The sequence below is a fragment of the Panthera leo genome, chromosome D1 (genome assembly GCF_018350215.1).
Source record: "Panthera leo isolate Ple1 chromosome D1, P.leo_Ple1_pat1.1, whole genome shotgun sequence".
NCBI classification, from domain to species: domain Eukaryota; kingdom Metazoa; phylum Chordata; class Mammalia; order Carnivora; family Felidae; genus Panthera; species Panthera leo.
In genome coordinates, this window is record NC_056688.1 from 75019859 (window position 1) to 75046813 (window position 26955).

At 49.4% G+C, this 26955-nt stretch overlaps 1 long non-coding RNA gene across 1 annotated transcript in view; it reads left to right on the forward strand.

Moving 5' to 3' along the window:
• Positions 1-8297: 8297 nt before the first annotated feature.
• Positions 8298-26955, forward strand: part of LOC122199479 — a 203624-nt gene continuing 184966 nt past the window's right edge. The window contains exon 1 of the long non-coding RNA XR_006193532.1: positions 8298-8352. This is a non-coding gene — a long non-coding RNA (uncharacterized LOC122199479). The remainder of the gene's footprint in view (positions 8353-26955) is intronic.

Genomic DNA, 26955 nt, shown 5'->3' on the forward strand with positions numbered 1-26955 from the left:
GTGTGTGTGTGTGTGTGTGTGTGTGTGTGTGTGTGAATATATGCGTGTGTATACCAAATCTTTATCTGTTCATCTACCAATGGACACTTAGGTTGCTTCCATATCTTGGCTATTGTAAATAATGCTGCAGGAACTCCCTTATTTATTATTATTATTATTATTATTATTATTATTATTATTATTATTATTTTAGAGAGAGTACAAATAGGGAGAGGGGCAGAAGGAGAGATAGAATCTTAAAGCAGGCTCTAGGCTCACACGGAGCCTGATGCGGGACTCAATCCCACAACCTTGGGATCATGACCTGAGCTGAAACCAAGAGTCAGACACTCAACCAACTGAGCCACCCAGGTGCCCCACACTCTTCGTATTTTTAACTAGAACTTTTGTCTAATTACAAAAGACATGTACAAATTATCATATGTGCTGCTGAAGCAAGCACGGCATGTGCAAATTAAATGCCAAACAGGACCCAAAGTTCGTGTTTCCATCTTCCGAATGCAGGTATGAAACTCTGAAGGGCCTCTCCTCATTGGCACACATGATTAAAAGTCCGATGGTTTCTGGACCGTGGCACAAAATAGTTGTTTAATTTTCTGGAGGTGGAGTTGCAGACAGCCTCGCCAACAGAGTGTATTATTAAGGTTTTGGATACTTGCCATTCCAACCTGTGAAAAATGGCATCTTGATGTAATTTTTTTTTTTTTAATTATGAGTGGAGCTGAACATCTTTTCTATGTTTAAGAGCCACTAGTATATCATTATCTGTGAAGTGTCAGTTTATATCATTTGCTTATGTCTTACTGGGTTGTTGATCTTTTACTTATTGATTTCTTGAAATCTTTATATACTAGAGAGGCTATACCTGTGGAATGTGAACTGCAGTTTTCCCCCAATTTGCTGTTTGTCTTTTTGACTTTGTTTATGGTGTTTCTGGTTTTTATGGAGTCAAATTTATCAGTCACTTTTTAAAAAATAGCTTCTGGATCCTTTTCTTGGGAAAGCCTTCTTTATCCTGAGGTTATAAAAGAATTCTCCAATGATTTCTTCTTCTATTATGATAGTTTCCTTTTATATGTTTAAATCTTTGAGATCTTCCAAGTTTTTAATTAAACTGCGGAAGTCAGATATTTTGCTAAACGTTCCAGTTGTTAATACTGGCAACTCACTCACATAATATATACACATGTTCTATTGGCCTAACAAAACCACACACACGGGCCAGATTTGGTCTGTGGACCCCTGATCTGCAGTCTCTGATTTAAGACCAGACTGTCATCTTGCTTGACAATGTCAACTAATTGGGCAGCAGAGGTGTGCTATTTCTAAAGTACATCTCCATTCCCCTAGTACAGTCATTTCCCAATTTGTACAGAAGCCTTTGCCCTCTGTCTACCAGTGCCTTTGGCTTAGAAGGATTGTCTACTGGCCAGTACTGAGCTTTGACAGCCACTGAAAATTTTGCCAGCTGCAGATAGGGGGTAATCCGATTGGCCATCGCTGGGAATTATCTCCTTGACACACTCAAGCTACTGTACTGCCTGGGCTGTATATAATTGGTTTTGCACCCAAAGAGGAAAGTGCTTATCCCTGGTATTACTTACGCCGACACTGAATTCAGTTTTGGATTACCTGATTTAAAAAAAAAAAAATGCAGCTCCTGTCCTTCCCCCTAAGTGCTTTGAGATCACTGGGTGAATGGTGCTACTCAGACGTGAAGTTCGATACCCTGGGAGCTAAACCTTCAGCTCTGTTCCCTTTGCTCTCTTGAGGGAAGTTCTGTGCCTTGCCGTCACCTTTCCTGTCACTCAGTCACCTCCTGCTGTAAAAGTTTATAAGCAGGGAATCAGGCTGAGAAGAGAAGGGCTGATTGGCATGACTGTTAAATTATGAAATGAGCAGAGATGCACAAACTAATTGTTGGCAAACATTTTCCCATGTGATCCTTCCTTCATCTGTATCGAGAAAGCTCTCGTCTAAAAACCATGACTTGTATGCAGGGCAGTAAGGTTTTTGCACTTGAAAGTAAGCTGATAGAGGACTTTCTGTCAGCCTGATCACAGAGCTGGGGAGCTCAAATTTGGATACTCCTGAAAGAGAGGTTGCCCGGGGAGAAAGGGGCCAGGCAAAATCCTGAATGGACCTCCGTCCCTTTCCATCCATCACACAAGCTCACGCACCCCTCTATGAAGACTTTCTAGAACCTCAGAACCTTCTGCCTTCCTTCTCGGGATTGGGAGCTCAATTAGAATACAGACAGTGGTTTCCAGATCCATATCAGCTCCACTCGCAGCTCCTGGCACAGGAGGTAGACTTGGTAAATGTTTGCTGGGTGAATGAAAACTTGTGCCAATGTGTTCATGCATCTGGCAGCTTCTGGCACGGCCAAGGGGCCAGGCCTCTGGTTACTTTTCAATCAATGACTCAATCAATCAATCAATCAATCAATCAACCGATCTTCACTGAGCTATTATGGAAATGTCCGGGGGCTTGGTAGAAGGAAGACTGGCTTTGGGGGAGATTTTGGTCCCAATTTTGACTCTGCCATCAACCCACTGGCTGACTCTCTGAACCTCGGTTAGGTCATGTATAGTGTAAAGAGGATTCTGGCTCTCCACAGTCTCTTCAGCCCTGCTGTTCTAGAAGCCCATTGGTTTCAGGGACTAAGGGGAGGGGGGACCCGTGTTCAGTAATGGTAGACATGTGCTGGGCACCCCCAAGTGCCACTTTCTAGATGTTGGCATAAACACTTTGATTTTAGTCTTCAAAACCTCTCTAGGAGGTAAGCATTGTTACTCCGCTTAACGGGTGAGGAATCGAAGGCTTAGGAAGGTCAGGTTTGGATGCCGTAGACCAGTGTTTCAAGTTTTCTGAACTCGGGAGGCTCTGATGGGAAAGCACATTGTTTTTTTCTCCTGACAGTGCCTTCAGTATCTCACTTCCCTGTCATTTGGTGACACACAGTTTCTAGTCCTTTTCAGCCACTAAAAAGAATTCTCAGCTTGACCTATTTGAACATCAAGTCCAATTTCAATCAAAAACTTTGATATTCAGTTTAAAACTTTATAACTCCGGGGGCACCTGGGTCACTCAGTCGGTTAAGCATCCGACTTTGGCTCAGGTCATGATCTCGCGGTTTATGGGTTCGAGCCCCGCTTTGGGCTCTGTGCTGACAGCTCAGAGCCTGGAGCCTGCTTCGGATTCTGTGTCTCCCTCTCTCTCTGCCCTTTCTCTGCTTGTGCTCTCTCTCTCTCTCTCTCTCAAAAATAAACATTAAAAAACAAAACTTTATCCCTCCCATCAGCTCCAAGCTGTTCTGGAACTCAGGGAGCAAGGGTGGGGAAGGAGGAGTGCCCTCTGCCTTTTGTTCTCTGTTCTCTACTTCTCACCAGCCTCTCCTCCTTACTCCCCCAGCTCTGCTCCTCAGGGTTGGGCAGAGGAAGGAGCATGGCAGAACCTTCTTCATGCAGCTGATGCTCTTTGCACTCCTTGCTTAGCTATCCACTTGTCTTTGCCAGGGTGGTTTTCCAAAGTCAGCACTTCTATGAGCAGTGGTGGGTCCTCAGAGCTCTCTGCACTGCCCCCCACAACATGGACGATTCCCCCACCCCAGCTGACTCCTCTGGGGCCTGCTGCCCTCCTTCAGGCCCCTCTCCCACAGCCTTCTTCAGTGGGGTCCTTCTGAGACAGTTCAAGCCCAGCTGGCCTTCTCCGGTGTTCTCTGTCCCGTGGGTACAATGCACCCTTGACCTGCTGCCATGGCCGCCTCAGCCTGGCAATGCTTTCATTTTACGTTCACTTTCAAATTCCTGGGGGCATGCACGCTGAGTTCCCACATATTTTCTCACTTCTGTCTGCTTCACTAATGCCAAGGAGTTTTTGTTTGTTTGTTTGTTTGTTTGTTTTTGTTTTTGTTTTTTTTTTTACAAATTTCTAGAACTCAACACACACCAGTTTTGGAGGTGAGAAGCCATTCTCCCCTGCTGCATGGATCTTCAGTCTCTGTAGGGTTCTTCACCCAATGAGGGGTGAGGGTGGAAGGCACCACCTTTCTCTCCCTTCCCTTTCCTCTACAAACGTCCTTAGAGAGAGAGGCCTGCCCCTCACCGAAGCTCCAGGCTCCTCTTACGCAGCCTGGACGGAGAGGGGGTCTCAGAGCTGGCTTCACCATCTCTCGGGTCATGCTGCTGAGAGGTGTCACACAGCTCTCTAGAACATGGGCTGTTTGTCACCCATTACCTTTAGTTGAAGGCTTTAGCCAAGATGTGGACACAGCAGGAAAAGCCTCTTTCCACAGCCTGTTAAAATGCTTATTGGGCTTATTTTAGTGTTACTAAAGGCAACGTGGAAGTGACATCTCCCGCCCGGGAGTTGCCAACGGCCAGTTTCACCCGCTGTCCCTCTGCCCTCGGTGGTCAGACGATGCCAGGGATAAACAGCTCATCCCTTTAAGCCAGGCTGAATTGGTGCTGCTTAAAAAAAATTTAAAAAGAAAAACTATTATTGACACAGCAGGCCATTGCTTCCTGGAGCAAGCAGGTCAGCTGTCATTTTTCCAGCTCTTTGCTGCATTTAAGGACTGCTGGAGTCACAACGGGGAGATGGAGTGTGCCCGTTGGCTTCAGCCTGCCCCAGGAGGGGGCCTGGGGGATCGTGCACGCGCTGAAAAACGAGACCAGCCACTGAAGCGCAGAAGCCCGAGAGGGGCCTGGCCTCTGCAGTTTTCAAGTTTTGCTTTTGTTTCAGGCAGCATTGTTCCCACAAACTCTTACCTGGAATTTAATTGCGTTCAACAGTTTTCCTGGCCAAAGTAGGGGTGGGGCTGGGTGCTACTCAAGCCCTCTGGTTCTGCTTCCTCTCTTCATGGTTCCGAGAGGGCTCTTGGGAATCTTTGGGATTTACAGAGCGGAGACAGAAAGTCCAGTGTCAGAAGACAGAATCTCGATTAAGTGAGAACCTGCAGGCCTGGGGCCTCGGGCAGAATCTGTGAAGGCGAATCGTGAGAAGAAAAGGTTTTGCACACACAGGTGCAGGGTGGAGATGGGCAGCTTAGCAGCAGCTGGTAAAAGCACAACTTTGGGATTTTTCTGGGGGGCTTAGAGTGCGACGCGACCGTCGAAAGTGTCGTTCCGCCTGATTCGTGACGTGGTATGGGACAGGCCCAGCCAGGATAGGCTCGCCATCTTGTAAGACCCTGATGGAGCTCCTTGTGTAGAAATTGCCTGCCCCTCCCCTCCATGTTGGTTGGTCAGCGTTCTAACTAGGCCGTAGGCTGGGTGGCAGCTGAGAGGGCAACCTGCTGCTAAGACTGTGCGTGACTGGGTTGATGGTGATTCAGTGATGAAAATATCAAGTTCTCTCCCCGTGGAAGTTTTGAATTTAAATCATAGAGAATATTTTGGGAAAGACCACAAGCCACACACACAGAGGAGGCAGGTGGGAGGAGAAGCCAAGAGCCATCATGGGCGTGAGCGGGTGTCGCCAGGAGTAAGCAGATGCGAACAGACCTGGGGAATGGAGGGGGAGGCAGTTGGTGGACGGGATCAGGAGCAGCAGAAGATGGGATGGGATGGGGCTGGGGCCCCTGAGGAGCCCCTAAGGCCTCCGTGTAGTTAGAACTGCGTCATCCTGAGTTCCCTTACACTTCCAAAGCGTATTTTGGTGCGAATCCATTCCAGGGTTTCCACGAGCTCCAGGTTCTTGCTTCCTCATCTTGACTTTCACCTTCCCAGCCAACTCTACGGTTGAGGAGAGCCTTGCCTTCCACTCAGGTGATTTGTTCTCGAGCAGAAGAGCCCGCTCACCCAGAGCCATAATGTCCTGAGCACCTGGGAAGGTAGCCCTAGTCCTCTCGAAATACCTGTCAGGCTTGAGGCTGTTGCTGGTGTTTCAGTTCTCACAGGATACTGAGGAGCTGGAGTATGTTCTGAAGAAGGGTCCTAGACATTGTGCTCTATGGAGAAGAGAGGACTTTGGGACAGAGATCAGAAAAAGATAAGTGTTCAGCTTTCAGTTCTGTCATCAAATGCATGAAGAGTCAGCCTGTAGAGATGGGATTGAGCTTTTTTTGGGGGGGGGTGCCTCTAAACGGCAGATGTGGGACTGAAGAATGGCATTGTTGTGGTTGGCCACTTTAATTTTCTAACTGCAGTGCCCTTCAACGCTAGAGCATGCTTCTTCATCGAGTGGTGAGCTCCCCACGACAAGGGCCAGCAAACACAGGTTGGGCGCTCCATCTAGGATGCTCTAAAGGGGATTTCTGCATTTGATTGGGCAACAAGACAAAGCCCAAGAGTCCTCGCAAGTGTGAGATGCTTGGATTCTTAATTCCTGTGCATTTACGTGGGGAACAGAGGTCTAACCCTACTGACCTGCATCAAGGGAGGAACTGGAACATGTTGACTGTTGCTTTTTAAAACTGAGTTCAGAAGCAGGCAAAACCAGGTCTATTTTCAGAGCAGCACATGCCAGCACAATTTATGTCAAACCCCCCATCTGCTCAAGTGAAAGGCAGTGGTGTGGACCAAGCATAACTTGTTGAAGTCCCTGTTTGCTACACGGGGACTGCCTGATTAGACCCACGAATCTAGTTGGGAGCTTTATATTAACTCCTTGCTGTTGTGACCACTTCTGGCAAATTGCATTTCCCCCAACTCGAAGGCAGATCTGTGCTTTTCAAAAAAAATCCCAAATCCAATTGAAGTGTTTAAGCACAAATAAAATCTGCATTAGAAAAGAGTTCTCAAAAAACAGAATTATGGGGGCGCCTGGGTGGCGCAGTCGGTTAAGCGTCCGACTTCAGCCAGGTCACGATCTCGTGGTCCGTGAGTTCGAGCCCCGCGTCAGGCTCTGGGCTGATGGCTCAGAGCCTGGAGCCTGTTTCCGATTCTGTGTCTCCCTCTCTCTCTGCCCCTCCCCCGTTCGTGCTCTGTCTCTCTCTGTCCCAAAAATAAATAAAAAACGTTGAAAAAAAAATTAAAAAAAAAAACAAAAAAAAAAACACCCCAGAATTATGTTAGAGAAAATAGTGCTAGGTGCTGTAACAGATAAACCTTAAAATCTCAATAGCTTAACACAATAAGGGTGTGTTTCTCACTCGTGCCATGGTTTGAAGTGGATCAGCAGGGGGCTGTGCTTTATATAAATATTTGAGGACCCAGGCTTCTTCCAGCTCAGGGAACTCACGTCACCCAGGGCCTGTTAGTATCCTCCATACCGTGAAACTATCATTGACCTTACGGACCACTCTCCGGAGTGGCTGGGTCTTTAGCATCTGGCCAATAGGCAGAAGAGAAAGCATAAAGATGATGCAGGTGATTTAGGCGCCAGGCCCGGAAGTGGCGTTTGTCGCTTTGCCCACACTCTATTGGTACAAAATAATCACATGGCCTCCCTTGAGGGAAGGGGCCTGGGAAATAGGCCAAAGAAATAAGATAACATGGATATTGGTGAACACCAGCCGTCTCTCATAAGAAACAGAGGATATGACTTTCTATGTGTCTCAAGAGATGGCTGCTGCAAATTTATCAGTGAAGTTGGAGCCAGGCATCTGATTTGATACACAGCAGGTGATCGGTGGCTGTTGATGATGTGGATGTTAAAGATAGTAAGGCGTCTTGGTTCCTCAAGGGAGGAGGTGGCACTGGGGGGTCATTTCTGTGCAATGCAGGGATGGAGAAATGAAGAAATTCTCAGAGAAGAAATAATATGTCAGAATGGCCAGTGTTTTATTACTGATAATTAGAAAAAGAAGAATTAAAAACCAGGAGAGAAAGAAGGGAAGGGAGGGGTTGTGCAGTACAGCCTTGGGAAGCAGGAAGGAGCTGAGGTCCTTCCCATTGGAAGCATGGAATCTATCACCGAGTGAGCCTCTGCCTTCCTGGGCTCTGCGTGAGGTTGTGATTGATGGATCCACAGTGGTTCACCCCCATGTTTGGTCCTCATTGCTTCTTCTTTTCCCTCCTCCTCCTTCCTAACTTGTGCTTATTTGTGTCTGTGGGTGTGTAAGTTCTATGTAGATTTTATCACCTGTTCTAAAACCACAAAGACTCCGTATGTTGCCCTTTTATTGCACATTTCTTCTTTAGCTCCTTCAAGAGGCAAATCCTGTTTTAACAGGTCTCAAGGTGTTTTCCTGGCTTGTGCAGTCAAATTATTCTAGACGGGGAGGTGGGAGCTAACACCTTGGCTTTGTTATAAATGAGCCTTTGAATATCAAAAAGATGTTCAATGACACTGCACATGGAAATTTCAACTGTAATTCAAATCTCTCCTACTTTTATGGTCCAATAGAAGCACAGGAAAGAAGCAAAAGCCTGTGGGAGACTTTCGCCAAGGTCCTTTTCAGCGAAGGTAATGAGTTCTTCGTGTTCCCCAAATCTGTTTTGACTTCTCACATTGGCGTTCATGTCTCCTAAATCTGGATGGTGCCAATCTGTCGGTGGTGGGGTGAGGTAAGTGGAGTGCAGAAGGGACGGCAAAGGCATTCTCGATCATGTGATCTGTCACAAAGGAGACAGTGACCACTCATGAGCTGAAGCTATTACCATCCTCAACTCTCACTTAACTGGACTGTCCCAAGGTCATATATTTCTGGTTATCTGAGGCCAACAAGAAAAATCTTTTGTTTCCAGTCCTTGCCAATTTGTCAATAACCTCAAATCTACTTTCTTTTCCAAACCTATGTGGTAAATGCAATAGAATCTTTGTTTGATAATTGAGGATTTCAAGTGTCTCGGGGTCAGTCTTCTAAATACTGATTCCTGTCAGGATGGGCCCCGTATATGGATAATAATTGCTTCTGACACCTCTGTGCACTCTGCTGTTCATCTTTCTTTTCTATCCCCATCCTTCTCCCTTCATATCTTTTTAGCTTCCTCGTTTTCCAGCAAAATTATCTATGGGGAATATTGGGGACATAAGGGAGAGCAGTCCTTAATACTTTAGGGTGAATTCCCATTTTTTGGCAGCTAATCCTCACAAACGGGTCATGTGCCAAGTGTCTGTGAGTTAGTGAATTTCATCAAATCTCAGATGCCACTGGTGGTAAAATTCACAGCGATTTTATGTGCCACTCAGAAAAAAAAAAAAAGATTGCCAATGAAACGATGACACAATGCATTCTCATCACTTAGAATTTCCCTCCTTACTGAAAGAGTTCTCTTACATTTAATTAGACATAGCTTGCTATCATATCACTCCTGTGCGTATGTAAAAAAGACACAGGCGAGATAAATTGAGTTAGAGATTCCGAAAATGTCTCCAAGTGGAGCCTGAGATTTCCGAATCACTTTTCGAGTCATCCGTGTGTGTCTTCCCACATAACGTCATTCTCTAGCAATGCCAACACAGGCGTTGGTGGTTTCGTGTTTCTGAAATGAATTCTTAAAATGAAAACCCATTGGTGCTGGGCCCTCCAGCTGCTTTGGCAATTACGTAGAGTGAGCCTACTTTCGACTCCTGCTTCACTTGGCTTCTGATTCGCCCCATCCTTTATCTTATAAGCATTCAATTCTTGGGATTAAAAGAGTCCTTTGCTGAGGCTCCTTACATGGATGATCTCCTTACATGGCTCCTTACACCGCTCCTTACATGGATGATCTCATTGATCCTTACAACCACCCTACGAGGAAGGTGCTGTAATGATGCTAGTTTACAGTTGAAGAAACCGAGGCTTCCAGAGGTTAATGTGTCTGAGACACAGTTAACGGCGGGTCAGAGTTTGAACCATGTTGGCCTGTCTGCTTATACCCTCAGTGCTGTTAGGATTGTTGACATTATATTGTTGACATATCACCTCAGCTATGACATGTGCGAGTCAGAGGGTTAGGGGAGGCTCAGGTCTGGAGTCACACAGCCCCCAACTCAAATTCTGTCTCCAGCCTTTATCAGCAGTGTGATCCTGGGAGAATTGTTCAACTTTTCTGAGTCTGTTTCCCCAGTTTAGAAACGATGGTAATAATATTGACCTCACAGAGAGGTGGTGAGGGCTTGGGTGGGTGATCTGTATAATAGGCCCAACATGCTGCCATGTTCAGTTCCTGCCCCCCACATATGCTCACTCACATATTTGGCCCTTAATCATTCACAGAGTACACAATCAAGAAATATATTTTTGTGAATGAATGTCATGATGGATGTAATTTCCTAGGTAACTGGGGGTTAATTAGAAATCCTCTTTTGTTCCAACCCTTGTTAAAACTACTTGGAAAATGTCAGAACCCATTTTTCTTACATGCCGTGGGCATGATTTAATCTTTGATTCATTCCTAACATCAGTCCTCATTACCCAGGACTGCAGGTATAGCCAAGAATGATGTAGGATACTGAGGATAACATGCAAATGGGTTAAAAAAAATTAATTCCAAATGTGCACTTTAAGGCCTCCAGCAAAATGCCTATGTATTTGAAGTTATGCCATGAAGGCAAGATATTAGAAGCATTCTATCTTTATATGCAATTGTTACTCAAGTATTTGTACAATCATTCATTCAGAAAATTCATTCAGAGCCTATCATGTGTCAGGCGAAGATAGATCTTGTGCAAGACAGATCTTGGTTGCTGTTACATGAAGTTACTGTCTAGTGGGGAAGACAGCCAATTGGTAGGGGACGTCCTGGGAGCTATGGGAAGCCATGTCAGGGATTCCTACCTCGTCTGGGTTTGGTGACTGGTGACGGTGAAGGTGGTGATGGTCAGGACAGGGCAGGCATTCTGCAGGAAGTGGTCAGGCAGCGTGAGCTGACGGATGAGTTGGAGTTGGACAGAAGTAAGGTTTTCTGTGCAGGAGACACAGAGTGTGCAAGAGTGTGCCTGGGGTTATCCAGAGTGCTGGGGTCATCGTAGCTGGAACAGAGAGTAGGGGTTCCAGGGGGATTGAGAAAGGGTAGAGGAGAGGGGCCAGGTTATGCCCTGACTGACTGTATGGGGGGGGGGGCTTGTGGGGCTCCAGTCATTCTCCCATTCTTTCATTGGCCATTTACTTGGCACCGGGGGGTGGTGCTGGAGACATTGAGTGTGTTAGACACTGGGTACACACAATAAGCGGGTCACGGCCCTGGGCCTCAGGATTCCCACAGTCAATGGGGAAGAGAGTCACGCTGGTGCCGTCAAGCATGGTGGAGGTAAGGAGGTGGGCACAGATCATAAAGGAGGAAGTGGTAACTCCGCTCGGGAGGCGAAAGTCTCAAGAATGACTCTGTAGAGGACAGGACACATGAACTGTGCCTCGTGCCTGGTCCATGCCTATCTCGTTAACTGCTGGAACCTGAGTGCACAGCCCACACATCCTCTGGCAGCAGTGAGGGGCATCCAGTGAGCATTTGGTGATTGACTAACTGAACAAATGAACGAATGGGGGAGTGGCTCAACCCTCCCTTCTCGGAAGCTACTCAACGTGTCCTCTTCGGTCTGTGTTGCGTTCACGTCTGCAAACACCTCTGCCTCATCGCAATGCAGGCCAGTCGTCCTGTATGGTGTTCTGGAAATGAGTACAGGGAAAATGCAGTTTGACCTTGCTGCCGTGGAGCTCACAGTGGAGTGGGGAAGACAGGCATTAAATAACTAAGCACACAAATAATTATGTAATTAAAGTGGTGACACACGATACAAAGAAGATGTACCGGGTGATGTAAAGGCACATAAAGGGGCCAAGAAAAGCTTTCTTAGGAATTGCTGTTTGCATGAGGCTCGGAAGGGGCAAAGGAGGCTGGGAAGAATGTCTCAGCCAGAAGGAGGAACAGAGGCAAAATCTCCAAGACAAGCAAGAGCATCGTGTGTTCAAGGACACGACAGAAGGCCAGTGGGGCCGGACCCAGGTGTTAGCTGGCAGAGTGGCTGGGGATGGGGATGGGACTGGACGCAGGGCTCCTGGCGGGAGGTCTGTCAGCCACGTTAGAGGTTGTGATCTTTGGCCTAAGAGAACTGGGCGCTGCGGCAAAGTTTTAAACAAGGAAGAGACACGATCAATCACACTGTGAGGCAGGCAGATTAGAGGGGAGCCCAAAGGACACTCACCGCCCCCCCCAGACACACACACACTCACCTACACGCACTCATACCCACTCACACAACTCTCACACACTTGCTCTCACACGCTTACATACACACTCACTACATACACACTCACCCACACACGTGCACACTCACACTCATTCTCACACACTCACCTACACTCACACACTGAGACTCACAAACTCACGTACTCACACACTCATACATTCACACATGGACACACTCTCACACACTCACCTATACTCAACACCCACTGACTTGCACACTTGCTCTCACACGCTCACTACACACACTCACCCATGCATGTGCACACTCACACACTCGTTCTTACACACTCACCTGCACTCACACTGCCTCACATACACTGACTCTCACACACACATACACACTCACCCATTCACACACGGACACACTCACACACTCACCTACACTCACACACACTGACTCACTTGCTCTCACACACTCACTACATACGCACTCACCTCCATGTGCGCACACTCACCTACACTCACACTGACTCACACACTGACTCTCACACACTCATACATTCACACTCTTACACACTGACCTACACACACTCACTCACCTACACACATGCACACTCACTCATTCTCACACACTCACCTGTACTCACACTGACTCACACACTGACTCTCATACACACACACTCACACACTCATACATTCACACATGGACACACTCACGTACTCACCTGTGCTTACACACAGTGACTCACACACTTGCTCTCACACACTCACTACATACACACTCACCTACACACGTGCACACTCACACTCACCTACACTCAGTAACGCTGACTCACACGCTCACACACTGACCTACACACACACAGTCACTCACACCCACGCATACATACAGAGCCTCCAGCCTGTCTGACAGATTTGTGTACAGATAACTGTGGGAGCCCCAGACTGAGCTCTAAGAGAGGCCCGAAATCTCCACATTATTTCTTGCTAGTCTTTCTGAAACGACTCGCCCCCTCATCCTGCGTGGAAGCTGCCCCTAGAAAGACGGCTGCCACCTGTTACTTTTAGCCAATTTCACGAAGCAACAGACGCCGCTTCCCACGTGGTCGTTACTCTCAGGGAGACCGTGAGGGTCACAGCAGACAATGTGCTTTTATCAGAGCCCGTTTTCTCCCATGGTGTTGGGGGGAGGGTCCAGGCCGGAGGTGCTAAAGTCAGACAGGAGTGGAATATCACCCCCGTGTCAGCGTTGGCTGGCAAACGAGCATTAGCACGTATTCAATTTGGTATAGGAGCTCCCCTCGGACACCGAACCTGGTCCTTATCTCATTTTTCCCATTAATAATGAGCTGTTAAATCACATTGCTCATGCCGTTTGCAGAGATCGTGATGTGCTGGCCTAATTGTGGCGGCCCTGACGCCCCATCATCTTAATCCTTCTCCTAATGGCTTGGCAGGGGGAGCGGCAGCTCGAAATTACCGGTCCGGGCCTGCCTTCCCTTAAGAAATCTCCAGGTTCAGAAACAGGGACTATCGCAGCTGAAATGGAGTGGAGCTCGGAGGGGCCAGGGCGCTGGGGAGGGGAGACCACAGACGGTCCCATCTGTGCGCTTCCTCCTGCCCGTGTCCCCAGAGACCCTTTCAGGAATGCTAATGGGTTGAGGGAAAGGGGCTGATGTGGGCGGCCGGGCCTCCACTCCCGTGTCTCGTGTCTCGCTTCTTGTGTTCATTGCCTCAGCGTTTCAAGTAGGTCCCTTGCTCCTGTGTGGCTTTTGCGGGCAGCACGGACAAGCTGCTGACTTCTTGGGATTAGGCCAGCTGATAAACAGGGTAATTATGTCTGCGGGTTTGGAATCCCTCAGAACCAAAGGTGAAACGATTCACCTCAGAGGAGGGCTTTCCCCGAAGAAATGACTCATATCCTGTGGTAGGTGTGGCTAGGAAGAAGGTACATTTCTCAAACGTGGGGAGGTGACCATTCTGTGCTCTTCCTGGGGAGTCTGGGCATTGGAGGGCTGGTTGGAGTTAGGGTGAGGGCCTCGGTTTTCTGCAGAAGCCTGCAGAGTTTGGGAGGTGGTGGCATCAGAGAAAAGGCCCAGAGCTCTGCTCCCAGCCAGCCACCAATTGGCTGTATGACCTTAGACAAGATGCCCTTCCGCTGCCTTGCTCTCAGAGTCCCCATCTTTAAAATGGCTGTGGCAACGGGCTGTATCCAAAGTTTCATCTCCTCCCTCTCAACCGCCATTTTCAGGCGTGTGGCTCATTTCCCTTGACCAGAGAAGCTGCACAGGTAGAGTGCCCTGTGTTCCTAACGTTTTCATCCCGGCTGCCCCTTCCATCGTGGGGAGAAAGATGGTTTCTTCCGGGGAGAGATCTGAGATGCAGTCCTGCCCCGAGAGGTCTCCCTGTTTCCCCATCAAAGTGCCTGAAATGCCCACATTTGCATCTGATTCGAGAGGGGGACCGAATACTGTAGTGGGGAGAGCTTGAGCTCTGGTGATGAGACACGAGCACCAGGCATTTTCCAGATTGCTCACACCGCCGTCTTTGTGAAGATACTGCTGCCTCTGAGTCCCACTACCGCCTGGGGCAGCACCCTTGCCAGACAATCCGAGCTGAAGCTGTGGGCCCACAGGTGCTCCACACCCTCCACGGGCCCTCGTCCTCGCGGGGTCACTCCTAGCTGTGACACGTGGACAGAACGTCACAGTGCAGGTTCCGGTTTGTCCTCAGTGCCCACCAAGGGGCTGAGTGATACAATGTCGACATAGAGTCAGGTCTCCACAGATGTGGGCCAATGGGAAGAGGAAACTTGGGGGAGCTGGGCAGATCCCTCCCCGCTCTCTGTCCCTCCCATGGACCACTCTGAGGTACGTCTTGTCCCTTGCGGTGCAAGCACCCCTCTGCCACGTGACCTGCTGTGTGTCGTAGCAGCTTGTGGGGAAGCGGTGGCCAGCACGGCGAGGCATCTTATTGTATCCCTTTCCCTCTTTCCTTTTCCCCGTTCTCACTGTCCTGGAGCTACACCTCCCAAAGAGTGTTTGCGCTTGAATTCCTGAAGAAGCTCTGCTTTCTAGGAGGCCCGGGCTAAGACATCCGGCTTGGCGTGTGGGTCTGCCGCTGCCCAGCTGTGCGCACTTGTGCAAATTCTTCGCATCTCCTAAAACGTCCATTTCCTTTACTCCAGAAGAGGGATCATAAGACCTATCTTCTAGAGGCTGGAAACTAGGTATAAAGTGTATGGGTGCCTTGCACACAGCCTGGTGCGTATGCATAGTGAGTGCTTAACTGACGGTGGCTTCTTTTTATTATCTTTATTACCGCCACAGTTCCTGTTTGTGACAGAAAGGGCTAGCTGTCCACCAAAGATGCCTTCCACGATGAAGAGTTACTGCTCAGAAGCCCTGTCCAACCAGGGACTTCATTCTTCAGCCTTCCTCCAATCTAGGGAAAGCCGCATTCCTAAGTTCTGGCTGATGGAATGTTCGGTAGAGGGGACGTGCCGCCTCCTCCGGGCCTGGCCCGGGAAATGGGCTTGCTGCCTTTTAACCATGTGCAGAAGCCAGCAGAGCACCTACCACTCTGGAGCCCCAAAGGGCTGCAGAGGGGAGACCTCCTGCTCACCCACCCCTCACGCCGCCCTTGAACTTTTCGCGAACAAAAAATGAATTCCTTTTGTGTTGAGCCACCAAGGCGTTGGATTCTGTTGTAGCAGGTACTATAACCTTAATAATTATACTCTTGTTGCTGTTGTTGCTACAATGTATTGTTCAGAGTAAGGCCTCGGCTGGGAGGCCCCGTGAAGGCTCTCCTAGGGGTCAAGCAGGTGAACTCTAGCACAGAATGCCTGGAGGTCAAGTCCAGCTTCGTCACTTCGCTGGCTGTGCGACTTCTGCGTCACGCTACTTTATAAAATGGGTGATGGGGGATTGTGAGGGTTGGGTGAGGAAATCTGCATAAAGAATCGGACCGTGTCCCGCACAGAATGAGTTCAAGAGGCGTTACCAGCCACCACTGCCGTCACCACCACCACCGTTGTCTTTTGTCAGAAGAGAACTGGGTGCCGAGTAAATGGGAGGTGGAACTGTGGTCTGGCTCTGGGGTTCAAGAGGGACGTGAAAAAGATTCAAAACAGGGTTCACAGCTTGGGGAAAAGCAGTCGAGCCGCGGGAGGATGAGGTGACGTGGCTCTGAAGACAGATGGGGCCCGCCCCACGGTTTGGCGAGGAGCAGGCTACAGTCTTCTGGAAGAGGTGTCAGTCCTCCTGGCCACCGAGCATCTTCTGAGAGCCTGCCATGGATGGAGCACTGCTCTGGGCGCTGTGAGGGATGCAGAGGAGAGGACCCTGAACACCCAGGGAGCATGAGGCACTGGACTGGGCACGGTTACTTGTTGAGCCTTCACCACAAGCTTCGTGAGGTTGCTGGGACACCCATATTACAGATGAGGAAGCCGGTGCACAGGACTTTGTGGGACCTGCCCAGAATCACACAGTAAACCGTGGAGCTGAGATCTGAATCTTAAACCGGGTAGAGACTATTGTCTTGTGAGCCACATGCCCTCACCAAGGTGAATTCAGCAGAATTTCAAAATGTAGCTGGGGAAAGGCAAGGGACATCAGTAGCCAGGTTCTTGCTTTATCTTTGCCATTAGCTGCTACTGTGGCATCTGGCAAGTCATTTCGTTGTCTCTGACGCTTTTTTTTTTTTTTTTTTTTTTTAATAAGTGGGGAAAGGCTCTGAAGGGAAAAGCCACACGTGTCAGGTGCCATACTGGATTCTTTCAGGACAACAACGGACTCATTACCTTTCCAGTAGTTTACAAGGTAGATGATTGTCATGGCAAAATGAGACCCGAAGAGAGTGAGTTGCTTGTCCCAAATCTCTGTGGCATAGCCAACTTCCTGGGTGTGTGTGTCAACAACATTTCAGTGGTGTGAAGTCCCAGGTTATTGTGCCTGGATGAAGACACACTTGGGTGTCTTCAAGACCTCTTCCAGCTCTTAATTTGTTCAGTCTTCTTTCTGCAGAACTTCTCCAAGAAGCAATGCAAGGAAAGCAGCCATTTGCATAAGCCTAAGATCATGGAAATGGAGCCTCGTAGGCCCTTTTGAAGCATAGGATCAGGGATCTTGGTTCTCCTGGCTGTGAACCCCTGTCTTCCTGCTCCTCCCCTGCTGCCATCCTAGCCATGGCACCCAGCTTCCTCTATTTCTTTAAGGATGGGGAGACATGGCTTCCATGCCAATTTCACATCCCTTCCCCCCAGATCTTCTACCACGTGTTCTGTGTCATTGACCAACTCCCACCCAGCACAGAGAACAAGACCAGGGGTTGTTTGGGTTTAGAAGAAAGTGCAGATACACAACTCGGGGTGTATCTGTTTCAGTGGACAGCTCTCCAGAGAGTGGAGTTTTTGGACTTGTGGGAGGGAGTGTTTTGCCTCTTCATGAGCTGCTTGTACCCCGCCAGGTGACAGCAGGGGGTCAGCGATTGCTTTAGGGGATTTGATAACAAGAGTGAGGACTGCATCTCAGACAGAACGCGTCCCCCCTGGCCGCATTGAGACAAACAGCTGAAGTGCTGAACTGCCCAGGCTTCTTGGGTGCATGGGAGCTGGAGAGAGAGTCGGGGCATTGTAAGGGTACCCTTGGAATATGACATCCACATCTACAGACTGGGGACCCCACAGCTGCCAGATGTGGATCTGTGTCGACAGCTGTGTGGAACACGTGCTGATATATCCTGGGCCCAGTGGAGAGAGAGAGCCAGTGTCAGCCTGGCCCCTCAAGTGTCCTGAGAGTCCTTCAGGCAGGCGCGATTCAATTTCTCACCAAAGAGAGGGAATCAACAGTGAGAAAAAGAACACGGCGTGAGCCCGTGAGGTGATGGCAGTGTCAGTTGGGCCAGGAGGGTGTTCTGTGTATTCCCGTCTCAGAACCTAGATGGTTTTGCACCCACTCATTGTACGATTTGGGATCCACTCTTGTCCAGAAGGCCTGTGGTAAAAGAGGGTTCTCTCCCTTCTGATCCTGACGTGAAAGCCTTTTCCAAATGGACAAACCAGTCGGAAACAAGACGCTGGCCGTCTCTTTTTAGCCTACTTATGGCTCCCCTGAAATTGAGCGGCACGGTTCTTTCCAAAGCTTCACTGGTAGATTTTCATCAGACTGTTCTGCGGAGACCTGAGGGAGCACTGGCTTTTGTACCTTGCTTCGTGGTTTTCAAAGCACTCCCACTTACCCCTGTTTGAGCAGCTCGTGTGAGGTGCAGGTTCAGGACCTGGGCTCTGGAATCTAACGGAGTAGGTTCCGACCCCAGCTCTTCCACTTCCTGGCTGAGTCATTGGGACCATGTGTTCGGCCTCAGCTTCCTGAACTGCAAAGTGGAGATAGCAATTCTGGTCTCGCAGAGCTTTGGGAGAAGATGAAACGAGATGATAAATTTAAGGCACTAACTCAGGGTCTAGCATTGAATTCACTGCTATTATTATCACTATAAATAATTCTCAAAATGCTATGAGCTATGAGGTAATACTCTATGAGTGACTAGGGAGATGTATGCATAAATAGTATGCATCCTTGACTCAGACTATACGTTTGCCTCATGGCCGGACACCCTATCTCTTTTCACTTACTAGAGAAAGTCACAAAAGGTCAATTTCTGGGCCAATGAGGAACTTGAATTGATTTGTGAAGACGTCCCGGGAAGAATTCTGTCTTCTTATCCTTGATGTTCCATGAACAGGTCCTTCTGCTGGATTCTTGCAGGGAGGCATGAAAGATGAGGCACAATTCAGAACACACGAATCCACACCAACCCACCTTCCTTCTCGGTCTTACAAGCAAACACCCCAGCACCATGGTTTAGCCTAAGCTATTGCCCATCACAAGTGGTGGGAAATGGTTGAAGCTGATAGGTATAGTCTGGATGCTTCTTCAGCATCCCCAGCAGGCCTGACTGTCTCGTTGCATGAATCGAAAAGATAAACAGAGGTGGCGGCCACCTCCCTCTTCCCCAGAGAGAGAGAGAGAGAGAGAGAGAGATGGCAAGGACGCCTAAGGCTGGGACACCCTAGGAGTTCTGGATCCCTACTCCATCCCAAGTCCATTTTATACTGGATCCTGGCATATGTTTCTCCTAAGGGAGGCCATTTGCTGTTTAGCTGGATAATTTGGGGAGGGCCATTGTGTTTTGTGCTCTGAGCTCTGAGTATTAGTTACCTGAACTTGAGTAAGTTCAAGCCTAACCTCGCTGATCCTCAGTTTCTTCATCTGTAAAATGAGACAACAATCCTTACTTCATAGTAAGAGCATTAAATGCAATAATGCATGTATATAGCGTGCTGCATATTACCTAGTACATACTAAGCACTCAGTAGACACCGTCTGTTTTCTGTTTTGTTCACATAATGATTAGTTGTATAAATAAAGCCTCTTTGGCAATGAAATTACAGTCTGTGCAGGAGAAAGAGAGGGGAGCCAGAGTCAATCTGCTAAGAGTGATAGCTGAGGAAATAGAGCTGTTTAGAGCACGGTTATTTATTTGTAAAATAAACCACCCAGGATTGTACGCAGTGTGGGATTATTTTTTTCAAACTGTGAAATGCAATTTGTATAACATGATCTATGGATTATTAAATTCACTTAGCCTCGAGCAAGCCTGAAATTGAGCGATTATTTTCACCTCTCCCTACCCTCTCCTTCCCAGCTCCAGCCTCTAGGTCTGACAAGCCATCCTGGACTTTGCCTCCACTTTGGGGCGCTGGACCCCAAACTAGGTGGGCTCTGTGCTGAGGAAAGACACATGCATGGCTTTGTCCATGGTGGTGTGTGTGGGGTGGGGGTGGGGCTCTTGAAACCCTCCCTAAGGGAGGCGTCTGAGGAATGTGGAGGCCTGGTTTGAAATGTGGGAGTTGAGAAGTAACAGCCGCAGGCAGAATGTGTGGACCAACCCTGCAGGGAGGGCTGTGAGCTCAGGGGATGCACTTTGCTGCCTAATGATGCTACTTCCGTCTTCCTAGGCAGGGACTGCCACGCCTCGTCTCGTCTCGGGTCTGATCCTCCTCGCTCTTCATGGAGGGCAAAGGGGAAGTTCAGGTGGAGTGTGGGTATGGGGGGGTGGGGAGTAGGCAGGGGTAGGAGCAAGGGGTGTGGTGCAACCTATTATTATAGTCTGTTTCCCTATCTGCCCCCCACTCCAGGCTGTGTGGTCACGGAGGGCAGGGCTGGACCACGGCAGTGCCTTCTATGTCCCTGGTGCCTGGCACAGGGTCTGGCCCAGAGCAAGTCAGTAGTGGTGCTAAGAAAACAGTTGTGGGCTCCAGTGACCTCTCTTCCTTCTGCCAGCTTCTCTTGTACCTTGCCCTCAACCCTGAAGATTTGTGGCTTCGTTCCGTTATGCTGAGAACGAACCAGACATCCAGAGCAGGGGCCAGCAAGGAGCCTTATTTGCTTTCTGGGGAAAGGCATGACAGGGAGGGATGCTGACCTGAAAATCATTTTCAACTCACCACTGGGACTTCATAAAAAAAATTAATTGCCTTAGTGTTTGGAATGGGGTAAAAAAGACCTTTTACGACGAGAGTGAGGGTCTGGTCCAGGACCTTAGAAGTCCATTTGTTGCCATACAGTGCAGCTGCAGGGGTGAGTGATAGTGGGAAATGTGTGGATTTTTAAAAATCCCCTTCTGAGGCACATTGGAAGTCAAGGAGCAGCTAATTTCCCTGAACGGCATCCAATGATTTGGCTCCTGGGTGGCACAGGGTCAGTTGCAACCAGCAGCATTCAGAGGTGCGTTGTCCCCTAATTTCTTCCCCCTTTCATTTCCTTCTTTATCAGTCAGTGTCCAAAGACCAGCTCCTTCGAGTTGCGGGGCACTGGAGGGAAACTATCTGGTTGCAGGAGAATGGCTTGGACTGTCATTTTCTGGCCAGAGCTGGCCCAGGCGAATCACTGGTTCTAAGCCCTGAAGTCATTTGCTATGCATGTAGCATAAATGGCAAAGAAAAAAAAAAAAATCAAAACACACACACACAAAACCCTTTCCTAATCTGTGAATGGCTTATTCAAAGCAGCACATAATTCAGAACCTTTGCTATTCCCCGGCGGAAAAAAATGCCCTATTAATAAAAATATCAGAAACTGTCACATTTGTAGTCTCCTTTTGACTTTTGAATGAAGGTCTGGTCTCCTGCGTGTTGAATTAATAAGATTTGCCCACATAACTTATACAACTTCGTCACTCATGGCAAAATCCCGCCGCTAGACTGGCTTACTCGGTTTGGCTTGAGGTAGCAGCATGGTCGTGAACAGTGGCCACCGAGTGGCATCGATTCTTCTCTCTCAGGAACAAGGTCATGTGTGCGACCGGTCTGTCCTTGACGTAGCTGATGCTTTCTGGTCTGGGCTGTCTGAGCACTGTGGTTCCAACTGGTAGGTGATTGTTTGGGCCTGCTGGGTGGGGTAGAAGTCTATCGCAATTTCCGAGTAAGGTGTGGGCTTAGGGTCAAAGAGGACAGAACCACTTGGAGGCCTCTGATAGGAGTGACCAGTTAGTAAGTGACCACATAGTAGGGACTCCTCCAGTTACCCTCCCAGAATACACAGGGACGGAAGCTTAAGCTCACCCCACATGAACTCTACCCTGAAGCATGGAAGGAGCTGATAGGACACAGGAATCTAGCTTTGCCCCTTAACGATGTCCACAGCTCTCTCCCTCTTGCTCCAGAACCAAGTCCCAAGGCTGCTGTGTATTGTCTCCCTCTTCTCTGTTCCCTGCCCCTCTCCCACTCTCTCCTCTTTGTTTGACACCCAGGTATTCCTAGACATCTTCCTGTCCCCCAAGCAGCACAGAACCTGTGACACCTCAGAAAGGAAAGCATATCACTTGCTAATGGGCTCATTGTCCATCTACACCTCTCCCTAAATGATACACATTTTGTCTTCCTCCCTCCCTTCCCTCCTCCACCTCTTCCTTCCTTCCTCCCTCCCTTCCTTCCTTCTCCCTTCCTCCCTTCCTCCCTCCCTCCCTCTCTTCCTCCCTCCCTCCCTCCCTCCCTCTCTTCCTTCCTTCCTTCCTTCCTTTCTTCCTCCCTCCCTCCCTCTCTTCCTTCCTCCCTTCCTTCCTTCCTTCCTTCCTTCCTTCCTTCCTTCTTTCCTTCCTTCCTTCCTTCCTTCCTTCCTTCCTCCCTCTCTCCCTTCCTTCCTTCCTCCCTCCCTCACTTCCTCCCTCCCTCCCTCTCTTCCTTCCTTCCTTCCTTCCTTTCTTCCTCCCTCCATCCCTCTCTTCCTTCCTTCCTTCCTCCCTCCCTCCCTCCCTCCCTCCCTTTCTCCCTTCCTTCCTTCCTCCCTCCCTCTCTTCCTTCCTTCCTTCCTTTCTCCCTCCCTCCCTCTCTTCCTTCCTTCCTTCCTTCCTTCCTTCCTTCCTTCCTTCCTTCCTTCCTTCCTTTCTCCCTCCCTCCCTCCCTCTCTTCCTTCCTTCCTTCCTTCCTTCCTTCCTTCCTCCCTCCCTCCCTCCCTCTCTTCCTCCCTCCCTCTCTTCCTCCCTCCCTCTCTTCTTTCCTCCCCCCTCCTTCCCTCCCCCCCTCCTTCCCTCCCTTCCTTCCTCCTTTCCTTCTCCCTCACTCCCTTCCTGCCTCCCTCCCCCCTCTCTTCCTCCCTTCCCTTCCTCCCTCCCTCCCTCCCTCTCTCCCTTCTCCCTCACTCCCTTCCTGCCTCCCTCCCCCCTCTCTACCTCTCCTTCCTTCCTTCCTTCCTTCCTTCCTTCCTTCCTTCCAGCAGTTTGTCTAGTGAACACCTGCTACTTGTCAGCTCTGGGCTGGAAGCACACAGCAGTGGAGCCCAGGGTCTGGAGGTGGCACAGCCATTGTGCCTGTGCGAACATTCCAGGTGACCCGAGTGCTGTGGAGGAGAAGTGGGGGATGCCAGAGCTCCAGTGTCAGGCCAGGGAATCTGAGAGGCTTCCCTGCCCTGAGGATATTCCCGCTGAGATGGAGGACAGGCTTCCGTTTCCTAAAAGGCAGGAAGGGGAGAGGGACAGAGCTCCAGCGGAAGGAACAGCTTCATGGCTCATTCAAAGTCCTTGAGGCAGGAAGGAGGTAAGTAAGGTCAGATACTTGGACAGGACAGAGGCTGGCTGGCGCCTGGAGGCTGAGGGATGAGCAGCACCTTGCCTAGGTGGGCAAGGACCAGCACAGCAGGTCCCCACGGGCCAGACCGAGGGCAGGGGTCTTTGTCCTGAAAGAGAGGGGTCACTGGGGAGAGTCGAGCAAGGAAGTATCTTCCCGTAAAGTATCCCCATAAGGGTGGTATCAGCTGTCCCGCCCTCACTATGTGGTTCCATTATCCTGTGATATGCAACCCTGTTTGGTCAGTTCTGTTAGGTTAACAATGTGTGTGTGTGTGTGTGTGTGTGTGTGTGTGTGTGTGTGTGCGCGCGCGTGTGTGTGTGCGTGTGCACATATGTATGAAACCAAAGGTCCCCTTCTCCTTGTTTTCTTTCTATTCCTTCCATCTAAGTGGATAGTCCTCCAAAAGTCAATCCAACTAAGGCAAATTTAAGGACATCCTTTCTTTTTTTATGTTTTTTATGAATATAATTTATTGTCAAATTGGCTTACATACCACACCCAGTGCTCATCCCCACCAGTGCCCTCGTCAATGCTCATCACCCATTTTCCCCTCTCCCCCACCCCCTATCCTCCCTCAGTTTGTTCTCTGTATTTGATAGTCTCTTGTGGTTTGCCTCTCTCCCTCTCTGTTTGTACCTATTTTATTTTTTCCCCTTCCCCTCCCTCATGGTCTTTTGCTCATTTTCTCAAGATCCACATATGTATGAGTAAAAACATGATATCTGTCCTTGTCTGACTGACTTATTTCACTCAGCATAATACCTTCCAGTTCCATCCACGTTGCTGCAAATGGCATGATTCCATTCTTTCTCATTGCCAAGTAGTAGTCCATTGTATATATAAACCATATCTTTATCCATTTGTCAGTTGCTGGACATTTAGGCTCTTTCCATAATTTGGCTATTGTTGATGCTGGCGAGGACGGAGAAAAGGAAATGCTTTCTGAAAACTCATTTAAAATGCTAAATAGTTGCCGAGCACCTACCGTGCTCCAGGCCACGCTGGGCCCTGAGACATGGAGGCCAGTGAGGAAGACACGCTCACAGGGTGGGGAAAGGGCCACAAACAAATGGCCCCGTGCCCTCCCTCTTTTCCAGAAACGTTACCCGGGCCCCCTCCCCACACTGTCTGGATGCCAAATGCTCTCTCTCTTCCACGGTCCTGTATTTCCACTCACACAGTAGCAACCAAGATACCACGCACTTACCCAGCGGTTACTATAGGGAACATGTTTTAACATGCATCAACTCAGTCCTCAAAACAACCCGTGATAAAGGCACTTGTTAGTCCCATTTTATAGACGTTGAAACTGACGCACAGAGACGTGAAGTAACTTGGTCGATATCACATAAACCCAAAGTCATAGGGTTGGCAAGCGCGAGAGCTGGATTTTGACCCCAGGCAGTCTGACTCCAGAGGCTGGGGTCATAACTGTGACAGCACATTGCCTATATTCAACTGTTTACTGGTGTGAATTCCCCTCTAGATGCTAACAGAAGATGCCATGTCTATGTTTTTTTTAAAGTTTTTTTTTTTCCGGAGAGACAGAGACAACACAAGTGGGGGAGGGGCAGAGAGAGAGAGAGAGAGAGAGAGAGAGAGAGAGAGAATCCCAAGCAGGCTCTGCGCTGGCAGCACAAACCCTGATGAGAGGCTCGAACCCACGGAACTGTGAGGTCATGACCTGAGCTGAATCCAAGAGTCGGATGCTTAACCGACTGAGCCACCCAGGGGCCCCACCATGTCTCCGTTGTTCCCGTTGGATCCCTCAGCACTTAGCGTTGTACCTGGCACATCACACGTGTTCAAAATAAACACATGGAGACTTGCTCATTTCTAATAAGGGCCAAGTAAAATCCTGGTCAACAGATATGGGGCCAGGGACAGAGTAAACCTCTCGGGACTAGAGGCCCCTCAGGAGGTCCTTAAGGAGGGCTGTGGTCCAGGCTTGACAAAATTCCATCTGGAATCTCTCTGGCCAGAGAGATGTAGATCAGTTCAGGAAAATTGCTATTTCATCTTAAACTGGATGTTATACGTGTATTTGGAGGATCCCTGACCTTGCTGACATTTTCTGGTGTATGTGGATGTGTCCCCCAGAGGCCCCCTGGAGACTCCCATGGGCTGTGTCATCTCTGAGGAAACCTGCAGCTTATCCACGTGGCCAGGAGGCTTGGCCATGCTGATCCTACCAGCCAGGTCCATCAGTGTGGTCAGCCCATCTGCTGAGCACTGTAGCTCCATCCAGAAGGCACTTCCTTCGTCAGGGGGCCATCTTCACCTCCCCCGGAGTACCTCGAGGGCTCTGGCTTCCTCTGGACTTGTCACAGCCCTGTCTCCTTAAAAAACTTGCTTTGAAAGCAGCTCACAGTCATTTCTTTATTTTTTTTTTTTTGATATGAAATTTATTGTCAGATTCGTTTCCATACAACACCCAGTGCTCATAGTCATTTCTAACCTCTCTTATTAATTCTTTTCAAATTGACTGGAGGGGCTCCTGGAGCCACGGTCATGGTTTTTGGCTGAGACCCCACTGGGCCACCAGCCCCTCCAAGTTTCTGCTCCTCCTGTAGCCACAGGGCCTCAGTGCTGCCCAATCCTTGAGGCCCCAGCCGCTCTCCGCCTCCTGAAATCCTTCCAGCCAGGAGTCTTAACCTTTCACTGATAAACCCTTTCTTTTTAAAAATGACTCCTTTAAGGTTTTGTCTCCTGCTCAAGGCCAGAGTCAGCTCTTTAGAAAAGGGAGGAGAGAGCCCATCCGGAGCCATCCGTCTGCCTTCCCGTCACTATTGTGCCTTAATTGAACCCCTTTATGTGGGGCGAGGCCATTACGATCATTTTTCGTTATTAATTGCTCATCCGTTTATGCTTCTGAATAGCCTTCATGGGCAATTTTGGACATCATTCTCTGCCGCCGCCGTGGACACAGGTTCTTCTCACGGAGAGATGCTGGCTTGAACAAAACAAGGGACACAGGACTGTGAGTCCACAGCTCGAAGTCAACACCCCTCCTCCCGGGGCAGTGCTGAGGGGGCTGAGGGCAGGGGTCAGACTGCAAGGCCTCCCTGGGAGGGGGACTGGAGAAGCAGGAGGAAGGGCTCGGTCCCCCAAGGGTGACACCTCAACAGTGTGGGGGTTGACTTGATTATACCAGAGGCAGGCTGTGTGCAGAGAGGGAGCCGTCCACCCAGCCTCATCTGGCAGCGGCCAACACCAGCTCCAAATAGCCACCTCAGTGCCGGTCAAGAAAGTAGGTCTCGGGGAGCTTTGAGGACACAGCCTCTCTGTGCCTCCCACTGAAGCATGGATCTCTCTTTCAGGCCCATCGCCCTGAGGCCTGGAGGTTGTCCGTGACACCTGTCATTTATCCTGTGCTCGGCCTGTGCTTAAGGGCTCTATGTGGACTGTCCCAGACTGGAACATCCCTGAGGGCGAGGGTCCTGTTCTTTATTCATTCTGCATATGCTTATTGGCGGCTCCCCACCTGCCTGCCCTGTGCTGAGGTGGTGGGCAAAGCAGAGGCAGCCCTTCCGTTGTGGAGCCCACAGGAGAATGGGTGATGTAAGCAACGGGCACCCAGACCCAGAATTACCAGGCCAGCAGAGCCGAAAACAATACAGGAGGCAGATGGATGAAGATAACATTTCTGAGGAACTGGAAACTAATATGAGGAAGAGCCGGCCAGGGGAGAGCTGGGAGGTAGAGGGACAGATGGACAGAGGAAACAGCAGGTACAGGTCCTGAGAGGCGACAAGCCTTTGTGCCTTCAAGGAACAAAACGAAGGCCAGTGGCTAAGGCTCAGTTCTCAATGTGCATCCGGAGAC